This window comes from Humulus lupulus, chromosome 5 (assembly GCF_963169125.1).
Source record: "Humulus lupulus chromosome 5, drHumLupu1.1, whole genome shotgun sequence".
In the NCBI taxonomy this organism is placed as follows: Eukaryota; Viridiplantae; Streptophyta; class Magnoliopsida; order Rosales; family Cannabaceae; genus Humulus; species Humulus lupulus.
In genome coordinates this window covers 42709975-42731016 of record NC_084797.1, presented here as the reverse complement: position 1 = coordinate 42731016, position 21042 = coordinate 42709975, and positions in this window count along the sequence as shown.

Genomic DNA, 21042 nt, shown 5'->3' with positions numbered 1-21042 from the left:
TGAAAATATTTTGAGGCTTAAATTGTTGTTGTTGGCATGATTCATTTGGGAATGTTATTTTAGGTTTTTAGAAAGGTTTTTGTTTGTCTTTTGTGTTCTTTACTCGAGGGTGAGTAAAGTTTTAGATTGGAGGAATTTGATAGGATAGATTTTTAATACCTTTTAGCCTTAGTTTTATTATTGTTATTTTAAATTTTTAGTTTTTTTATGTATAGTTGTATATTTTTTCAGGTTGTCATTCGTTACATGGATATTTGAGAACTATTTCAAAACTTATTTGAAATAATATCTTCACTCAAGAGAAAAATAATAGAATATATCTATTTGAATTGATTGGAGAGAATAAAGGAGAATTCAAACTTAAATTGTTGGAAAAAATCTGAGATATTTTGAATATGAGATAGTTTCAGTATTTTGACCATATCTCTCTACTCACATATTCGATTTACATGTTCTTAGTGGAAATGGAAAGCAAATTAAATGTTTATGAAAGATTCTTTCATAAGAAAAGTCAAATTGGGTAGTTTACTAGGTGATATTTTACCTACAAGAATACAGATCCTAGAGATATGAGATTTCAAATTCAAATGAAGATACTTTGGAGCATCCTTAAGTAACAAGTGGAAACATCTAGAATTTTTTTTTAACAACCTTATCACTATAAAAAGAATACATTCGATTATATAAGAGATCTCTCTCTTACTTCTGGACCTCTATTTTCCTCGCTTTCTTCTCTTCTTTTTTCTATACTTTTCGATGAACTATTTTTTTAGGGTTTTAATGTAGTCTTTTGATACTCTATTATTACTCAATGCAATTTTTGTGATTTCTTCTTTATACTCGTGATCTATTAAATTTGTGTTTAATACTTGTATAGTATCCCAGAATGTTTAGTTAGCTAGCTAGATAGTAGTAGTAGTAGTAGTTAGTATTAGTTTGTAGTTTGTTAGATTCCATGCATTTTGGTTCAAGCCGTGAATTAGTTTGAAACTCATAGGAACAGTTATGGATTTCATAAGTTTAACCTATAGTTTAAGAATATTAACTATAACATAAGGTTTGATTAATATTGTTGTTCCTAGATATATTGTTTATTATACCATAAGGTTTAGATAGAATCATTAAGAGCGTGACATTTGTCATAATCATGATTATTAAGGAATTAAGTATTTTAATAAAAGAATAATCTAAAAGCTCTAGAACCTTAGAGAAACTGTTAGGATCGTATTATGACTCAGTCAAAGATGTTCTATCAATTCAAAATATCCTGAAAAAGTGCAAATACGTGTTTGATATATCAACGTATGCCGATATATCACAGATAGGGGCCTCTCTTGAATGAAAATTTAAATCTTTTTCATTTTATATTCATTTATTTATTCAAATTAAAAGGGGTTAGTTTCACTCCTTGAACTCTATAAATAGGACCTAGTACTCAGCCTTTTTCTTCATTCTTCAAGAAGTCTTCAGAGCCTCCAAGTTGCTAGTGCTACTACAGAGAGAAACACTTCGGTTTTGGGTTAAAGCTTTATCATTCTAAGCTTTTCTAAACACTTGGGAAGTGAGATATAGTGAGATTTCAGTATTGAGGTTTAGATCAATCCATAAGATCGTTCAAGGTATTCTTATTCCTAAGTTCAGTTCTTTGGTTTTCTTTAGTTTTCTTTTATTCAGATCCTAACTTTTGTTTAAGATTCTTGATTAGGTGGTTAAGTTTCTTGAAAATTTAATTTTCTTTTCGGTAAGTTTCTACTTGGATGGTTTAGTGTTCTTTTCATATCTTTCTTTAGAAACTCACCATTCTTACTGTTGGTTTATAGGAGTGTTCTAATCTCGTTCTTTTTCCAAAATATCCCGGTCTTTTGGTAAGGAAAATAGGATAGATTATAAGTGATTTTATGTTTATGTTATTATATGTTTGACGTTATGATATGTATATTTATGTATGACTATGTCTTGTAGTCTTTGGGGCTTATAGATGCTTATCTTGCAAACCCCAAGGTTTTTGTGTTGCTTGGGGCTTATAGTTGCTTAGCTAGCCAACCCCAATGTTTTTATGTCAGGCTACGACAACAAGTGGAGGAATTGTTGCAGCAACAATGACTGCAGGCCCAGCCGCAGCCACAGACTCAGACTCAGCCTCAGCCTCAGCTGCAACCACAGCCTCAACCAGCTGTTCAAGCACCCTAACTACTACAATTTGGACATCAGCCATCGGACATGAGAGGTCGGTTCTCCTTAAACCGACTTAACACATGTTCATAAGTCGGGTTACACAGAACCGACCTATCATGTATGTCTAAGGTAAGCATGGGAAGTCGGTTGCGCGAGAACCGACCTACTATGTGGACATGGTAGGTCGGTTCATGCAAAACTGACCTACCATGTTGTCATGGTAGGTCAGTTCTGTGTGGACCGACCTACCATGTCCTACCTTGCTGACATGGTAGGTCGCTACTATGTGAACCGACTTATCATGTCACATTATAAGAATTTTAAAATATTTTAATTTATTTAAACTATAAATATATATATCTATATGTAAGCTATTAGTGTATGAAATGATTGTAATAAATTTATATTTATTAATATTACATTATAATGTTTTAAAGTATAAATAAATAAATGAATTAAATTAATATATTTTAACATTTTGATAATGTAAAAACAAATTAGAGTATCTTTAGCAATGTATTTGTGTAATGACACAGAATCGAACTAACATGTCCTTTTAAAAATGATTGAAGACACTACTCTTTTATCAAATTTTTATTTATTTATTTTTAAATTGTAAATATTATTAAATTAAAATATGTTTTTATTTATAAAATATAATTATAATGTAATATTAACAAATATAAATTTTACATTATTTGAATTTTAAATATATAAATTTATTTAAACAATACATATATATAATTATTTCAATATGAAATAAGTATAAAACAATATACTTATTAATATTACATATATTATAATTTTGAAATATAAATAAATTAATAAATTATTTGTAATTAAAACAAATTAATTTAATTTTTTATAAACAAGAAAATATTTTAATTTAATAGTATTTTATAATTTAAAATAAAAAAACTTAATGATAATAATTTTTTAGATGACATGGTAGGTCGGTTGTGTGGGAAATGACTTCTCACGTGACATGGTAGGTTGGTTGTGTAGAACCGACCTACCATGTCATTATAAAAATACATTATTAAAGATACTCTAATTTGTTTTATATTATTGAAAATTTAAAATATATTAATTTATTTATACAATACATATATATAATTTATTTGGGTATGAAATAAGTATAAAAAATATACTTATTAATAGTACATATATTATAATTTTTGAAATATAAATAAATTAATAACTTATTTGTAATTAAAAATTTAATTTGTTTTATATTATTGAAAATTTTAAATATATTAATTTATTTAAACAATACATACATATAATTTATTTGGGTATGAAATAAGTATAAAAAATATATACTTATTAATATTACTTATATTATAATTTTTGAAATATATATAATTACTTATTTGGAATTAAAAAAATTAATTTAGTTCGTGGATCTAAGAAAATATTATGATTTAATAGTTTTATAATTTATAAAATAATTTAGAGTATCTTTTTAATAATATTTTAAAGTACGTGGGAGGTCGGTTGTGTGGTAAATGACTTATCATGTAACATAGTAAGTCAGTTGTGTGATAAATGACTTAATATGTGGCATCATAGGTCGGTTGTAGAAGAGACTTATGGTGTTACATTATAGGTCAGTTGCTAATGGGCCGACTTACCATGTAAAAATTAGGGCATTGAAAATAAAAGCCAATTTATTTTAAGTATCCCGCGCCTTCTTCACTGTATACACCCCCTCTTTTTCTTCTTCTACTTCATTAATCCAGCGACCCAAAGGACTCTCCCTCCTCAACTCCGGTCAACTTCGACAGCAGCTCCTTCTGTCGTTCACCCGTTTCTCTCACTGCGTACTGGTTATTCTCTCAGGTCAGTCTCTTCATATATATATATATCATATATAAATGGGAGTTGTGGATTGTGTATATATTTACGTCCAAGGATATCACGGCCACTGGAGCACCGTCGACGCTGCTCATTTGTAACAATGAGAGAGGCTTTTCCAGGAAAAATATTGACTCCATTTGCGGTGTTAGACGTTCTACCAAGAAAGGCAACAGAAAGCGTGGTTACATTGGGAAAAAAGGTACCTCTTAATCTCTTATACACACACGCACAAATTTATGCCATATATTCAAACGAAATTATGTATGAATTATTTTTACTGTGTATAAATAAATTTGTTTCTCTATCTATAATCTATGTTCTATGCATCTCAATATTGATTGTAAAGAATTTACCAGTTTCCATCTTGACTTACTCATTTTGTTTTGAGATTTTGTTGATGTTTAAAGATTAGATTATCATTCTTTGTTGTGATGAATTTATGATTTTAGTTTCTCACCGCACTCTCACTAATGCATCGCTGGAATTTATTTTTAATTTAGGTATACTTTTGCTTTCCCTTTATTTTTATGTGATTATGTGAATCTAATAGAAAGATGAAGCAGATGAAATCTTTAATTAGATAAGAAAACAAAAGGGGAAAGCAGAAATAGATTAAGATGGTCTTTGAGCAACAGAAGCACCAACACTACCCCCAAAAGCTTATGTCCTTGTTACTTTTGTGCTGCTGCGTTAATTGGCTTTATTTCCTCTCTTTATTAATTATATTGGTAATAATTTGGGAATATATATTGATTTATAATCTTTATAATTATGGCTAAAAGCAATATATATTTAGTGATCATAAAATATTATTATTTGAGTTATAAGCAGTTTCCTATTACCTATATTTTGAGGATGTATTCATTTGAGAAAAAAATGTTCGTCATAAATAATATTTTTGTAGAATTAAAATAGTATTTAAAAAATATATATATATATATATAAACGTTTAATTAGAAATCATTTGTATAGGGTATATTATTTTTTTAATGGAACTGTAAAAAAATGCACCGAAGAGAAGATCAATAATTTATTTCTTTATATAAAAAGCTTACAATATATAATATATGCAGATAAAGCTAGCTAGGCTAGGCTAGGCTAGCAAAAGCTTAAAAAGAGGAGGAAACGATGAAGTTATGAAACTTCTCTTAAGCTAAAATTAAGTTATTACTGTATTGAAACTAAAGAAAAAGCACACTGAAGACTACTAGCTAGCTAGCTATGTTTTCTCACGTTGCTCCAAGTATTATGTTATCCAACTCTCAATTTGTACATTCTGTTAAGCTTTTTGCTTGAGATTCTTAGAGTACAACAATATAATTTAGAGGTAAAATAATGCATTCTATCCAAAAGTATTTTTGCTTTGCTTAATTTCATATCCAATATTGTTTAATTCCCTTTTATAGTTTGTTTATAGTATATATATAGTATTGAGTTTGTTATCTTCATGTGTTTACCTCTTTTTATCTTATATATTATTCTGTTTTGTTTCATTTGTATTAGAAAAGCCTTAGATTAAGCTCCCTGTGTCCTGTTTTTATAAACCACTGTTGGTTTTTTTTTATTTGTTTGGGTAATGAATTGTTTTGTTTGATTTACTGTGTTGGATTGTTAGTCGGGTCAATTTGTTGCAACAATTAGATAGGAGTGTCTCTGCTTGTTTATAGCAACACAATTAGAATAAAGTACCACAATAAGTGCTCATCCATCTATTCATCATCAAGCTATGGATTGGAGTGTCTCTGGTCGTGAGCCACATTATACTTATACTTTTACAAAATTGAAAGCCACGTGCAACTCGAGCACGTGAGAATGAGATTATTAAAATCAAAGGAGAAGTGGTTTTCCATGATCAAGGTCTTCAGTTATTTGATTATGGTATAAGTCTCAATCGGACACTGGCTTTGCAGGGATTTCCTAATATTAGTTTTATTATGGACACAAATGGACCTCATGTTAATGACTTAAGCACCTTTTTTTTTCTTGTTGAAATTTATAGTTGATAAGCATTTTTCAGTTTTACTTCTTGGTTTACTTCAGGAGCATAGTTTTACTTATTGGTTTACATATATAAATATATGAAAGACAACAGAAGCATTTAAGGATGAAATTGAGAGAATAACCATATAGGCACAAAATCAAATTTTTGAGACTGAAAGGAATTATGCAGAAGCCTTGGAGGTAAATATTTGTGTTAATATTATCCAGAAGCATCATGTTCCTTTGAAAGGGATACGCTACAAGAATCCTGAGTTTTGTAAGCGATTACAAATGTTGTTTGAGTTTGATTCACTTTAATATTATACTAATCTGATCTCTCTTGACAAATAACTTAATTTCTTAATTTTTATATATACATGCTATGTTTTAATTTTTTTTTGTTATTACTATTGAGCTTTTATTGTTTTAATTTTTTTTCCGATCCCTGCTGCATAAGTCCAAATGCTTTCCATTTTTTTAATTTCTTAATTTCCAGTGGTGTTTTTTTTCTAACATGTGTATTTAAATAATTTTAAGATGCTACAAAATAATTTTTTCTAGAAAGTTGCATGAAACTAATTTTTGGCATACAATCTGAATTTTTTTTAGTTATGCTAAATTTCAAGAAAGCTTGCCATATTCTTTTTTATTTTTGAGTGGTTTGTTTGCTTTAAGAAGTGTATTCAAATGGTATTAAGATGCCACAACAGAAATATTTCAAAAACTTTGCATGAAACTCATATTTGGCATTCAATCTGATTTTTTTAAGTTTATTATTATGCTGAAACATGAAAACTTGCCATATTTTTTTTAGATTTTCAAGTTTTTAGTAGTGCGTTTGCTCTAATAAGTGTATTTAAATGATTTTAAGATGCCACAGTAGAAATGTTTCAAATTTTTTGCATGAAACTCATTTTTTACATTCAATTTGATTTTTTTTTTTAATTTATTATGAATTTTAAGTGATAAGATTACTGTTTTGTATATTGATCATGAATTCTTCTAGCTTCTTATAAATGGGAGCTATCAATGGCACAACAAAGAATGATGTTGGCGCCTATCGAAGTGCCTGTGGTGGTCATGAAGTTCGTTGCTCTGCTTCTTATGGTTGGAGTTGGGTATTTGTACTATGAGTTATATATGTAAATTTGCATAGATCTGAGTGTCTATATTTGTGTTATATATATTGAATTTTGTAAAATTGTACAGATTTAAGTTTGATTTTTCACTGATCTGAAGATTGTAAATTTATTGATATATATAATGGTGATGTTAAGTGTATTTTTTTTATTTGTGACTTTAATAATTTCGATATTGGTTCTATTTTATTTGGTGCTTGATTTCAATAGTGTGAGGATTCTATACGTTAATATGAAAAAATACAGGTTAATATGAAGAAAAAAAAAACAAAATACCACAAGTTGGTTGGACAACCGACCTAACATGTTGTACATCATAGGTCAGTTGGACAACCGACCTACCATGTTGTACACTATAGGTCGGTTGTACAACCGACCTTCCATGTTGTATAGCATAGGTCAGTTGGACAACCGACCTACCATGTTGTACACCATAGGTCAGTTGGACAACCGACTTACCATGTTGTACACCATAGGTCGGTTGAACAACTGACCTACCATGTTGTACACCATAGGTCGGTTGTACAACCGACCTACCATGTTATACACCATAGGTCGGTTTGGCGCCAACCGACCTACCATGTGTTTACATGGTAAGTCATTGCATGGGAGGTCGGTTCCAAACCGACTTATGAACATTTATAGGTCGGTTTTTAACCGACTTCTCATGCAATTTTTGTAGTAGTTAAGGGCGATGGGAAATGGCAAACTATGCGCCCTACCTAGCTCAATACATTGAGCCAATCTAAAAGCGGTTTCATAAGGAACACACTCCAAACTTTTAAGGGACAACTGACCCCGAATGGTTCAGAAATGTAGACATGATCCTCGGCAACGCGGATCACATATCCTGTGTTTCCTCTCTTTTAAAGAAAGATGCTAGAATATGGTGGGGCCTAGTTTAGCAGACTCATGACGTCACCACCATGACATGGACAAGATTTGTGGAGCTTTTCCACAAGAAGTACTACAACTCGGCAGTGATCGCTATAAGGGTTGAGAAGTTCACCAGTTTGAAGCAGGGTAACTTATCGGTAGCAATGTATGCTCGACAGTTTGACTGATTAGCCAAGTTTTCTCTAGAGCTGGTTCCTGTTGCGTAAATTTAAGCAATTAAAATGTGCAAGTATACACAGTCGGCAACGAGTAATATAGTAGTAAATGAGTATCGTCTCCACAAGGATTTTAAACTAAATAAATGCAAAATCAACTAAAGAACAATCTAGAAATAAGATAACAAAATTAAGAACATGATTGGAATATTCATCTGAAATTTAATGGGTATACGTAATTTAACTAAAATAAGATGAAGAACTCAGAAAAAATTAATTCAGAGAAGATCTATGCGAACAATTATATCTGGATGGCTATTTCCCCCTTGTTAATCTACCCAGTTGTTATAGCAATGGTTCAGCAATGGTTCAGCAATCAGACACAGAGTTAACCGATTTCACAAGAGACCAGTAAGATTTTTCCAAAACCCACTGATATAATTCCACAACTTAATTTAACACATTCCTATATTAAATCAGGTTGTAAAACACACATTTAATCACCAAATCTCAGGTTATACAAGGTAGCAAAATATTCCTATTTCACTACTAAGAACTACCTAAACATGGCATTAATCTTGCATCATTTAAGTGGATTCAGCTAGACAAATTCTCTCCAAAATCAGATCTAGCTAGTTAATTGTTAATTATGGCAAGTAAACAACAATCATTGAGCATTAATTACACTTAAATGAACAATGGTAAAATTACTAAACTCATGCATTGAATTAATACTTCATCATATAGGGTTCATAGCCACCCAAATCTTAAGGAAATTAGTTCATGTCTGAACTGAAAATTACAATCCAAAACAGAAATTGTTCATCCATAGCAAGTGTTCAATTCACAAGTATAGAATCAAGAGTATACACTACAGAAAAGGAAATATAGAAGAAAGAGAAGAAGTAGAATCGGGTTCTAAAGTCCTCCTCCTTCCTTGGCCGTGACTCTTCCTCCTATGGGTACTGCCTTTTTCTCTGTATATTCTCCTGTACTTCTCTCCTTTTCTCAGTTGTGATAAAAATGGTATATCCCCCTCTATTTCGGCTAGCTGCTTTTTTTAGGGTACTTTTCCTTACCCTAATTAGACAGCCCATTTCCAACTTTTGTCCCTCTCTTGCCACCTCAGCCAGCTGACTTAATTCATTAAAATAGATGCCACATAGGTGCTGAGGTAATTACTTAAGTGCAGCTGACTTTTGTCCACGTCATCTGTCTTCTGCCCAGGATTGCTATGTGGTTGGCCTACAGCATCGAAACAGCAATGCTCCCCTTTCAGTCCCCATTTTCCTTCTGCTCCTTCTAATTCCCTTTGGCAATTTTAAGCTTCCTTTCCTAACAACACAGAACAGACATTAACATAAAATATTTACAAATAATACACCAAATAACCAACTCTTAATATGGACTCACTACCTAGAACAAAGAGGATAAAAATTAAACAAAATCACATTAAACACACTTCCATTACTCTTTTTCAACTTAAAAACAAGCTCAAAGATCATAAAAATAACTCTAAATCTTAGAGTTATCAGTTCCAATAGACTTTTTGAGGGTCACCAAGTTCGTTAGAGGACTTAGACCAAAGATTGAGCTAGGAGTCAAGTTAGCAACTCTTGGAACCACTTCTTAAGCCGATGCTCTAGAAACGACTATAGAAGTGGAAAGGCTTCAGGCGAATGTTAGTAAGGAAGAGGCCAGCAACCCTGAACCTAAATAGTAGAATCAACCTCAGAATGGTCGGAACCACCACAACAATTATCAGCCTAGCAACAATAATGGTCAGAAGAGAATACACCCTTACAACAAGCAATCCGACAATGACAAAAGAGCATGGACTAACAATGGAAGTAGTAGGTCGGTTTATGAAAAATACCCACAAAGAAACATCTTGGTGAGTGTCATGCAACCACCAAGGGATGCTACAATTATGGTCAGGAAGGTCATCGAAAGAAAGAATGTCCTCAGATCAAGCAAGAAGAGAAAAGGGACAACAAGATGGTTCCTGCCAGAGTCTTTACCTTGACCTAGGGAGAAGCTGAAGCTAGTAATAAAGTGGTCATAGTCAGATTCCTATCCTGAATAATGTAAGTTCAATATTATTTGATTCAGGAGCCACACACCCGTATATCTCGTTAGGAATGATAGAGAAATTAGACAAACCTTGTGAAAGATTTAGAACTAGGTTTGTGACAGAATTGCCACCGAGTGAAGTAGTCCTATCATCACGGATAGTACGAGGTGGACTGATCAAAATTGAGGACGTAGAATTAGAAGGAGACCTGATAGAACTACAAATCAAAGACTTCGACATAATACTGGGAATGGATTGGATAGCACAGCATGGCACAACCATCGACCACAGACGTAAGCATGTGACGTTCGAGACTCCTGACGGTCAGAGACTATGCTTTATGGGAAAGGTTTCAGGAGTATGCACATAACTTATTTCATCTCTCAAAGCTCAAAGGATGATGGAAAAAGGATGTCACGCATTCTTAGCCAGCGTCATGGATGTGGTATAGGAAACACCACTAAAGGTTGGAGACGTCTGCATCATAAAAGAATTCCCAGAAGTATTACTCATGTAGAGTCCAAGAACTTTACATAGCTAATTGTTTAGTAATATTATAGTATGTTTAGTGTTATCTTTGTTACTATGGATTTTTGGTTCAGACCGGGAATTATTTGGACACTCATAGTAGTACTTATAGATTTTCTAAGTTTAATCTATAGTTTAAGAATATTAAGTATAACCTAAGGTTTGATTAATATGACTGATATTAAGGATTATATTTATTATACTATAAGGTTTAGACATCAACCAATAGGATTTTAAGCACATGTTATGAATAGTGATTAAGGATTAAGTATTTTTGAGGATTAAATTTAATAAAGAGTAAAGTTTGAATGTTATAGGGTCAGTCAGCAGCTTTGAGTACGTTGAGGGCTTAGTCAAGGCTGTTTACTCCATTCAAACTTAGCTAAAAATGTGTAATTTCGTGTTTAAATATTCAGCGTGTGCCGATATATCGCAGCTATAGGGGGCGATATATCGCAGCACGTAGATACGGAAAACATGAATCGATGCACGGTCGCCTCGGGAACAATGGTCCAGGCGATATATCGCCTATAGGGGGGCGATATATCGCCTCCTCCAGCCTAAATTCAAATACTTTTGAATTCTTTTCCTTTCAGCCATTCAAACTCCTCCATAAGTCCAGCATCTTTTGAACAAGTCTTCAGCCTCTGCTGAACGATTATTCAAATGATTTTCACCTAAAAAGCCATTATTTTTATTCAAGTAAAATCAAGATACTTTCATTCCCAAACTCCATAAATAGGACCTAGTACCCAGCCATTATTCACCATTTTCTCTAAGTTCAGAAGCTGCTAGTGTTAAGTGAGTGTGAGAGTGTAAACACTTGGTTTGGGAAAAAACTATAAGCTTAAACATCATAAGCTTATCCAACACTTTGGGAAGTGAGTTCTATAGTATTTCGGTGGAGGTTAGATTGATCTTGCAAATCTTTGAGGTAAACCCGAAACTCTATTTCATTTATTTCATGTTATTTCCTTTCTCAAAACCTTCTACTCAGTCCCCTAACCTCATTCTTATTTTGGTTAGGGAATCCAAGTTCTTCAGCATATAAGTCGGTAAGTATGTTTTTTCTATGGTTTAGTCTTTCCATCTCTTTCATTTCATCTCCTTTCTTTAGACTCACTCTTTCTTATGGTTTTAGGAGTGTTCCAAAAAGTCCCAACTCAGTCCATTATATCTCGGTAACGTTGGTAAGGAAAATAGGCTAGAATCAATATGTTATGTGCTTATGTTATCTATATGTTTTATGTTATTAAATGTGTTATGATATGTATATATGTTTGTAGGCTTGGGCATATGACCCATATGACTAACAAGACCCCAAATGGGTTATGGGCATATGACCTACTTAGCTAGTAGGACCCCACTAATCCCATGGGCATATGCTTGTTTAGTCTATGGGACCCCAAGTAATAATGGCCATTATAATAAGTGTATGTTATATGTATTATGTTAAGTCTTTATGTTTTCTTATGAAAATATGTATATGACTATGTGTTAGATTTTCCTTGCTGGGCATTAGGCTCATTCCTTTTTGTTTTATGTGCAGGAAAATAAGCTTTAGAGGCGGAAAGGTTCGTGACGCTTAGAGGATGTGTATCGATGATGAATGGAGTCAAGGGGCCGAGCGTTATTCGATTCGAGGATGTAGTTTCGGTTTTATGTCTTTTTACATGTATTTTCCGCACTAATTATGTAATGTCTTATTATTTTAAATTATGTTTTTGTTTTAAAGACAATGGGATCCCATATCCGTTTTGGTATTTACTTTGTAAGTAACTCTTATTTTTATAAGTTACTTAATAAAATTATGGTATTTTCGCAAATGTAAGTTCTTTTAAGGATTTTATGTATAGTTTCGTTAATGGTCCAAATAGTCTAGAGTAGTGGGTCATTACAGTTGGTATCAGAGCAACGGTTCCTTCGCATGAAGTTCTCCTCGATACACATGCTCAAAGCCCGAATCGGACCGCCAAGTAAGTGTTTAAGTTACAAGTTACTTTACTTAAGTATATAGCTAACTTTAGTGTTTATGTTTCAGTTAAGAATGAATGGAGCCTTAACCTATCAAGATATCCGAGCCATTAAGGCCTTAAAAAGAATAAGGGAGCCAAGAAACACCGTAGGAGCCCTAGAAGTGTGAATTGTGGCTCTCACGAGTAGCATTCCTCGGCCATATAGTATCCAAGGACGGAGTTGATGTAGACCCTGCTAAAGTGGCGCAGTGAAGGATTGGCCAAGACCTAAGAACACGTCAGAGGTAAGAAGTTTTCTGGGGCTAGCAAGATATTATCAAAGGTTTGTCAAGGGATATTCTAAGATAGCCACTCCACTTACCAACCTGACCCGGAAACAACAAAGGTTCAACTGGACGGTTAAGTGTGAAGAGAGCTTCCAGTTGCTTAATGATAAGCTATTCTCAGCACCAGTACTTTGTGTACTGTCACCCAATGACAAGTTTGTAGTCTAATGTGATGCGTCGAAGAAAGTTTTGGGTTATGTGCTAATGCAGAATGACAAAGTAATAGCTAGCTAAAAGAATACGAGCAACGCTATCCAACGCACAATATGGAGTTGGCAGCGGTGGTCTTTGCATTGAAAATCTGGCGCCATTATCTATATGGAGAACGGTGTGAGATTTATATGGATCACAAAAGCTTAAAGTATTCTTTCACTCAAGAGGAGCTCAACATGAGGAAGCGCAGTAGGTTAGAATTAGTAAAGGATTATGACTGTAAAATCCTATACCACCCGGGAAAAGCAAATGTAGTTGCTAAGGCGCTAAGTAAGAAGAGTTATGTAAGTCTAGCAGCGTTAGCTGGAATAGAGAAGCCGCTACCGCAAGAGCTGATCAATGATAGAATAGAAGTAGCATTGGTCAACTGGCTAACTTGTCCATCCAGTGAAGTCTGTTAGAAGATATACGGATCGGGGAAGGGCATGATAACACATTAGTATCTCACATAGCTGCAGTTAAAGAAGGTAAGGCCACAAATTTCTCTATATCAAGGAAGGGGTTCTTCAGATATAAGGATCGGGTATGCGTGCTGAATGATCAAGGGATTAAGATGAAGATTTTAGAAGAAGCGCACAATAAGCCATACTCAGTTCACCCAAGGTCGACTAAGATGACTCACGACCTTAAAGTATTGTATTGGTGGCTAGGAATGAAGAAAGATGTTGCGGAATATGTGTCTAAATGCTTAGTATGCCAGCAAGTGAAAGAAGAACATAAGCAGCCTCCAGGCTTATTGCAACCGCTTAGTATCCCTGAATGGAATTTGGAAGATACAGCCATGGATTTTGTGACAGGACTACCATGAACAAATAAGCAGCACGACTCAGCTTGGGTAGTAGTAGATAGACTAACCAAGTCAGCTCACTTCATGCCTGTCAAGACTACGTATACAACAGATCACTATGTAGACATTTATGTCCAAGAAATAGTAAGATTGCATGGAATCCCTAAGACCATAGTATCTGATAGAGTATCGGGGTTTACAACGAGATTTTGGGGAAGTTTGCAGCAAGCCATGGGTACCAAGTTAAGTCTTAGTACGACATTTCATCCTTAGATCGATGGACAATCCAAGCATACCATACATATTTTAGAGGATATGTTGCGCACTTGTGTACTTGATTTCGAAGGATCATGGAGTGAGTATTTGACGCTGATAGAATTCTCCTACAACAATAGTTACCAGTCAACAATCGGGATAGCACCCTATGAGTTACTTTATGGAAGAAGTAGTCGATCACTGTTAGATTAGGATGAGGTAGGAGAAAGGAAACTTCTTGGGCCCCAAGCTGTTAGAGAAGCTCAAGATGCAGTAGCGTTGATTAGAAAGCGTATGCTCGCTGCTTAGAGCCAACAAAAAAGTTATACGGATGCCAAGCGGCGTGATGTGTAATTCAAAGTCTTAGATCAAGTCTTCCTAAAGATATCTGCTATGAAAGGTGTGAAGCGGTTTGGGAAGAAAGGAAAACTTAGTCCCCGGTTTATAGGTCCTTTTGAGATATTGGACAAGGTAGGAACAGTTGCATAAAGATTAGCCCTACTGCCAGCTCTAGCAGATAGCCTTATTATGTTCCACATCTCGATGTTGCGTAGATATGCGTCAAACTCTTCTCACGTCCTCAAGTACGATACGATAGCACTCTAGAAAGACTTGATTTATGAGGAACGACCGGTTAGCATCCTAGATAGGGGGACGAAGGAATTGCGGTCTACGAGAATTCTGATAGTGTAGTAGTTAGTATTAATTTATAGTATGTTAGATTCTGTGAATTTTGGTTCAAGCTGGGAGTTAGTTGGAAACTCATAACAACAGTTATGGATTTTATAAGTTTAACCTACAGTTTAAGACTATTAATTATAACATAAGGTTTGATTAATATTGCTAGCCTGGATATATTGTTTATTATAACCTAAAGTTTAGATAGAATCATTAAGAGCATGACACTTGTCATAATCATGATTATTAAGGAATTATGTTTTTTGATGAATAGTTTTAATAAAAGAATGATCTAGAAGCTCTAGAACCTTCCAGAAACTGTTAGGATCGTATTATAACTCAATCAAAGTTGTTTTATCAATTCAAAATATGCTGAAAAAGTGCAAATACGTGTTTGATATATCAATGTATACCGATATATCGCAGATAGAGACTGATATATCGCCTTCGGAAGATACGTAAAACACGTTGACTTTGTACAAACGATCGAACGGGGCTTGGGAATATAGGGAGAGGCGATATATCACCTATGGGGGGCGATATATTGGCTCCAAGCTTGATTTTTTATTTTTTTTAAATTTGTGATTTTGAATTTAAAAATAACCTTAACCACTTGGACCTGCCTTTGAACGATTTTGACCGAGTTTTGGGCGTCTGTTGAACGAAAATTCAAATCTTTTTCATTTTATATTCATTTATTTATTCAAATTAAAAGGGGTTAGTTTCACTCCTTGAACTCTATAAATAGGACCTAGTACTCAGCCCTTTTCTTCATTCTTCAAGCAGTCTTCAGAGCCTCAAAGTTGCTAGTGTTACTATAGAGAGAAACACTTGGGTTTTGGGTTAAAGCTTTATCATTCTAAGCTTTTCTAAACACTTGGGAAGGGAGATATAGTGAAATTTCTGTATTGGGGTTTAAATCAATCCCTAAGATCATTCAAGGTATTCTTATTCCTAAGTTCAGTTCTTTGGTTTTCTTTAGTTTTCTTTTATTCAGATTCTAACTTTTGTTTATGATTCTTGATTAGGTGGTTAAGTTTCTTGAAAACTTAAGGTTCTTTTCGGAAATTTTCTACTTGGATGGTTTACTGTTTTTTTCATATCTTTCTTTAGAAACTAACCATTCTTACTGTTGGTGTAAAGGAGTGTTGTAATCTCGATCTTGTTCCCAAATATCCCGATTTTCGGTAACGAAAATAGGATAGATTATACGTGATTTTATGTTTATGTTATTATATGTTTTACATTATGATATGTATATTTATGTATGAATATGTCTTGTAGTCTTTGGGGCTTATAGATGCTTAGTGTAACGACCCAAATTCACTATTAAGGTTTAAGGGCCTTGATTAGTGTGCCTGGAGGGCATAATGGGAATTATGTGTGGTTTTAATGATTAAGATGCATGATTATGATTTTAAGCATGTTATATGACTATGTGTATTATGTTAAGTGATAATTATACTATGTGATTGTACCACGTGGGTGTGGTGATATCAATGCGATGCACGTGCCGAGACGGTCCTAGGAAGCTAGATAATGGTAACTGGTGATTTGGTAACTTGTGTAACTGTTAGAAACCATAGAGAGTAACAGGTTTTGTTGGAAAAGTGGTAGAACTGTAAAGTAAGTAAAAGACAAGTGTGCCCTTGAGGTTTAGTTAGAAAGGGATATTTATGGAGGAATAGAGTGGTCTTTTGGCAGTGAATAGGTGAATTTCAGCTGAAGGAAAATACAATATGTATAACACTTTGGGAAATTGGTTTATGCTCAATTTTGGAGACCTAGAAATAGAGCAAAAGAAAGATAGAAGAGGGAAGTTGAATTTGGCTCTTGGAAGGAGAATCAAGGTGGTTTGAAGTTATCAATCAAGCCTAGGCCAAGAATACTCAGAGGTAAGGACTTAGCTATGATTTGCTTAAGTTTCAAGTCTGGTTTTAAGAAGATAAGCATGAATTGAAACAAGTTGGTGGATGGTTTTGCATAAATTCAGAGTTGGAATAATCAAAAGAGAAGGTGGTTTGAAGCTAGAGGTTGGACTCTCCTTTCAAGGTAAGGATTCTGTGTAATTGTAAAGCTTATTTCTGCTATGAATTAGGGAATTTGAAGTGTGGTTTGGGTTTAGGTTTAAGATTTCAACTTTCTGGTTTGAGTTACTAAGGCATGGGACTCAAGAGTGAATTTTGGGAATGATTGTGTAATTGAGCTAGGGGATGACGTTATTAGGTTGTTGTGTGGTCTATTAGGGGTTTTGAGTTGGTTTTGGGCCTTAGGTATGAATTTGGGATGGTTTGGAATGATTTGGGTTCGGGAAAAACGTAAGGAAAAACCCAGAAATCTGGGTTCGCGAAGGAGCGCCGTGGCCCTGTTCTTGGGCGCCGCAGCGCGAGGCTGTTTTGGGCAGAGCAAACTCTCTGACTTGCTGGGCACCGCGGCCCTATAGGGCAGCGCCACGGCGCTAGGCCAATTTCAGGGCATGGGAATTTGTAATTTTGAGCCTTTGCTCCGGGGGTTCGGGGGATGCCTTTGGTGCATTGTATTAGGGATTTGGGGGTTCCGAGAGTGTGGGATTGGTTCCGGGAAATAGTTTTGGATTGATTAGTGACAAAGGAAGTTTCATTTGTGTTGTGATTAAGTCTTTGGAGAGGCTCGGGGTAGTGGACCATACTCGCGGCTTTGAGGCATCGGGAACTAGTGAATTGAAAGGTAAGAAAACTGCACCCGGTTGTATGATTGTGATGGGACTAAGTGCTCCCGAAAGATATATATTGTGTCAACGTTGGTATTATGCCATGGGACATGTAAAAGCGGTCTAAGAGTGTCATACATGATTTTAGCGCACAGAGCGCAAATTGGCCACTGGGAGCCAAGAACAACGGGATAACGGAGGGAGCGGCCTTAGGGCGCTAGCCCTGGTTATCGTTTGTGAATTGTGAATATTATGAACTGAAATGCCTAGTATGTAGAATACTTGATTATACTGACTGGTGATATATCTGAATATATGTGATGCAATGTGAGATGTTGACTTGTCTGTTAATTGTCCATGCTCTGTTGTTGTTGTGTTTTCTTGCTGGGCCTTAGCTCACGGGTGCTACGTGGTGTAGGTAAAGGCAAGGGCAAGCTGTACCAAGCCTGAGGTGGAGAGCTCCGAGGTGAAATGTACATAGCCAGCTGTTCGATCACCATGGTCGAGGAGTGAGTCAGGACAGGGATCACCATGTGTATTGACTATCGAGAATTGAACAAGTTAACTATTAAGAATAAGTATCCCCTACCAAGAATTGATGACTTGTTCGATCTGCTGCAGGGTAAGACGGTGTTCTCAAAGATTGATCTTCGATCTGGTTATCAACAGCTGAGGATCAAGGATGACGACATACCTAAGACGGCCTTCCGGACACGGTATGGGCATTATGAGTTCTTGGTCATGTCCTTTGGTTTGACCAATGCCCCAGCAGCCTTTATGGACTTAATGAACAGGATGTTCAAGGATTTCCTAGACAAGTTTGTTATAGTTTTCATCGACGACATCCTGGTGTATTCCAGCTCAGAGGCAGAGCATGAGTTCCATCTTCGACAGGTTCTCCAGAGGTTGAGGGAGTATCAGTTGTATGCTAAGTTTAAGAAGTGTGAGTTCTGGTTACCTGAAGTGACATTCCTTGGACACATTGTAGGTGCAGATGGGATTAAGGTTGATCCGTGTAAGGTAGAGGCAGTTAGGGATTGGTCGAGGCCAAGGAATGCCTCGGAGGTGCGGAGTTTTCTAGGTTTAGCAAGGTACTACATGCGGTTAGTAGAGGGTTTCTCGAAGATAGCAGCACTCATGACAGAATTGACAAGAAAGAATTTGAAGTTTATTTGGTCAGACAAGTGTGAAGACAGTTTTCAAGAGTTGAAGCGACGACTTATTACAGCGCCAGTGTTGAGTCTGCCTTTGGGGGAAGGGAAGTTTGTTGTTTATTGCGATGCATCGAGGTTGGGCTTAGGCTGTGTGTTGATGCAGAATGAGAAGGTTATAGCTTATGCATCACGCAGCTGAAGGAGTATGAGCAACGGTATCCTACTCATGACTTGGAGTTGGCAGCAGTGGTTTTTGCCTTGAAGATTTGGCGGTATTATCTCTATGGGGAGAAGTGTGAGGTGTACACTAATCATAAGAGCCTGAAGTATTTCTTTACACAGAAGGACTTAAATATGAGAAAGAGGCGTTGGCTAGAGATGGTAAAGGATTATGATTGTGATATTCTTTATCATCCAGGAAAAGCCAATGAAGTGGCTGATGCTTTGAGCCGCAGAAGTCTAGGTCAGTTATATAGTTCTGTTCAGATTTCGAGGAAGTTAGCTGATGAGATGGTTAGTGTGGGGATAGAGTTGGTGGTGGGCCGGTTGGCTAATATTACTCTATGGTCGACCCTGCTAGAAAGGATCAGAGAGGGGCAGTTGATAGATGCTTAGTTACAGAGGGTTAGAGAGGATGTCTTAGCAGGAATAGCTAAGGACTATTCTGTCTCTGAGGTTGGTTTACTTCGGTATCAGGGACGGATTTGTGTTCCAGCTGATGAGGGGATCAGACGAGAGATACTAGATGAGTCTCATACGACGCCGTACTCACTTCATCCGGGTACCACGAAGATGTACCAGGATCTATGGACTTTGTATTGGTGGCCCGGGATGAAGAGGGATGTGGTAGAGTACGTTGCCAGATGCCTAACTTATCAGCAGGTGAAAGCTGAGCATCAGCGACCAGCAGGGTTGCTTCAGCCTTTTGGTATTCCTGAATGGAAATGGGAGGACATTACTATGGATTTTGTGGGAGGTTTACCTAGGACAGTAGGACTTCATGATTCCGTATGGGTGATAGTGGATAGATACACCAAGTCAGCCCATTTCCTTCCAGTGAGGTCGACATATACTGTGGATTAGTATGCTGAGCTGTATGTGAGGGAGATCGTACGTCTCCATGGGGTTCCTAAGTCTATAGTGTCAGACCGGAATCCTATCTTCACTTCCATGTTTTGGGGTAGTTTACAGAAAGCTTTGGGAACTCAGTTGAAGTTCAGTACAACCTTTCATCCTCAGACTGATGGGCAGTCTGAGAGGACGATCCAGGTGTTGGAGGATATGCTCAGAGCATGTGTGATTGATTTTGAGGGTTCATGGAGTAAGTACCTTCCGTTGATTGAATTCTCGTACAACAATAGTTATCAGCCAATGATTGGAGTGGCTCCCAATGAGATGTTATATGGGAGGAAGTGTAGATCACCCATTCATTGGGATGAGATGGGTGAGAGGAGATATTTGGGGCCAGATATGGTACAGAAGACAAGTGAGGCCATAGAGAAGATCCGGGCTAGGATGCTCGCATCTCATAGTAGGAAGAAGAGTTACGCTGATCCTAAGCGTAGGGACGTGGAGTTTCAGGTTGGTGACCACGTCTTTCTTCGAGTTTCACCTCTGCGAGGGGTGACGAGGTTTGGTAAAAAGGGCAAGCTAAGCCCTAGATTCATTGGACCATTCGAGATCCTGGAAAGGATTGGGCAGGTGGCTTACAGGTTAGCTTTGCCGCCATCGTTGTCTGGAGTTCATGATGTGTTCCATATCTCCATGCTTCAGAAGTATGTCTCAGATGTGACTCATGTATTGAGGCATGAAGATCTGGAGTTACAGGTAGAATTAGCTTTTGAAGAGCAACCAGTTCAGATCTTGGATCGAAAAGATAAGGTGTTGCAGAATAAGATGATTCCTCTGGTTAAAGTGCTGTGGAGGAATAGTAAGGTCGAGGAGGCGACCTGGGAGCTTAAGACAGCTATGGGGGATCAGTATCCGAAGTTGTTCAGGTAAATTTTGAGGACGAAATTCTCATTAGGAGGGGATAATTGTAACGACCCAAATTCACTAATAAGGCTTAAGGGCCTTCATTAGTGTGCCTGGAGGTCATAATGGGAATTATGTGTGGTTTTAATGATTAAGATGCATGATTATTGTTGATGCTCAAA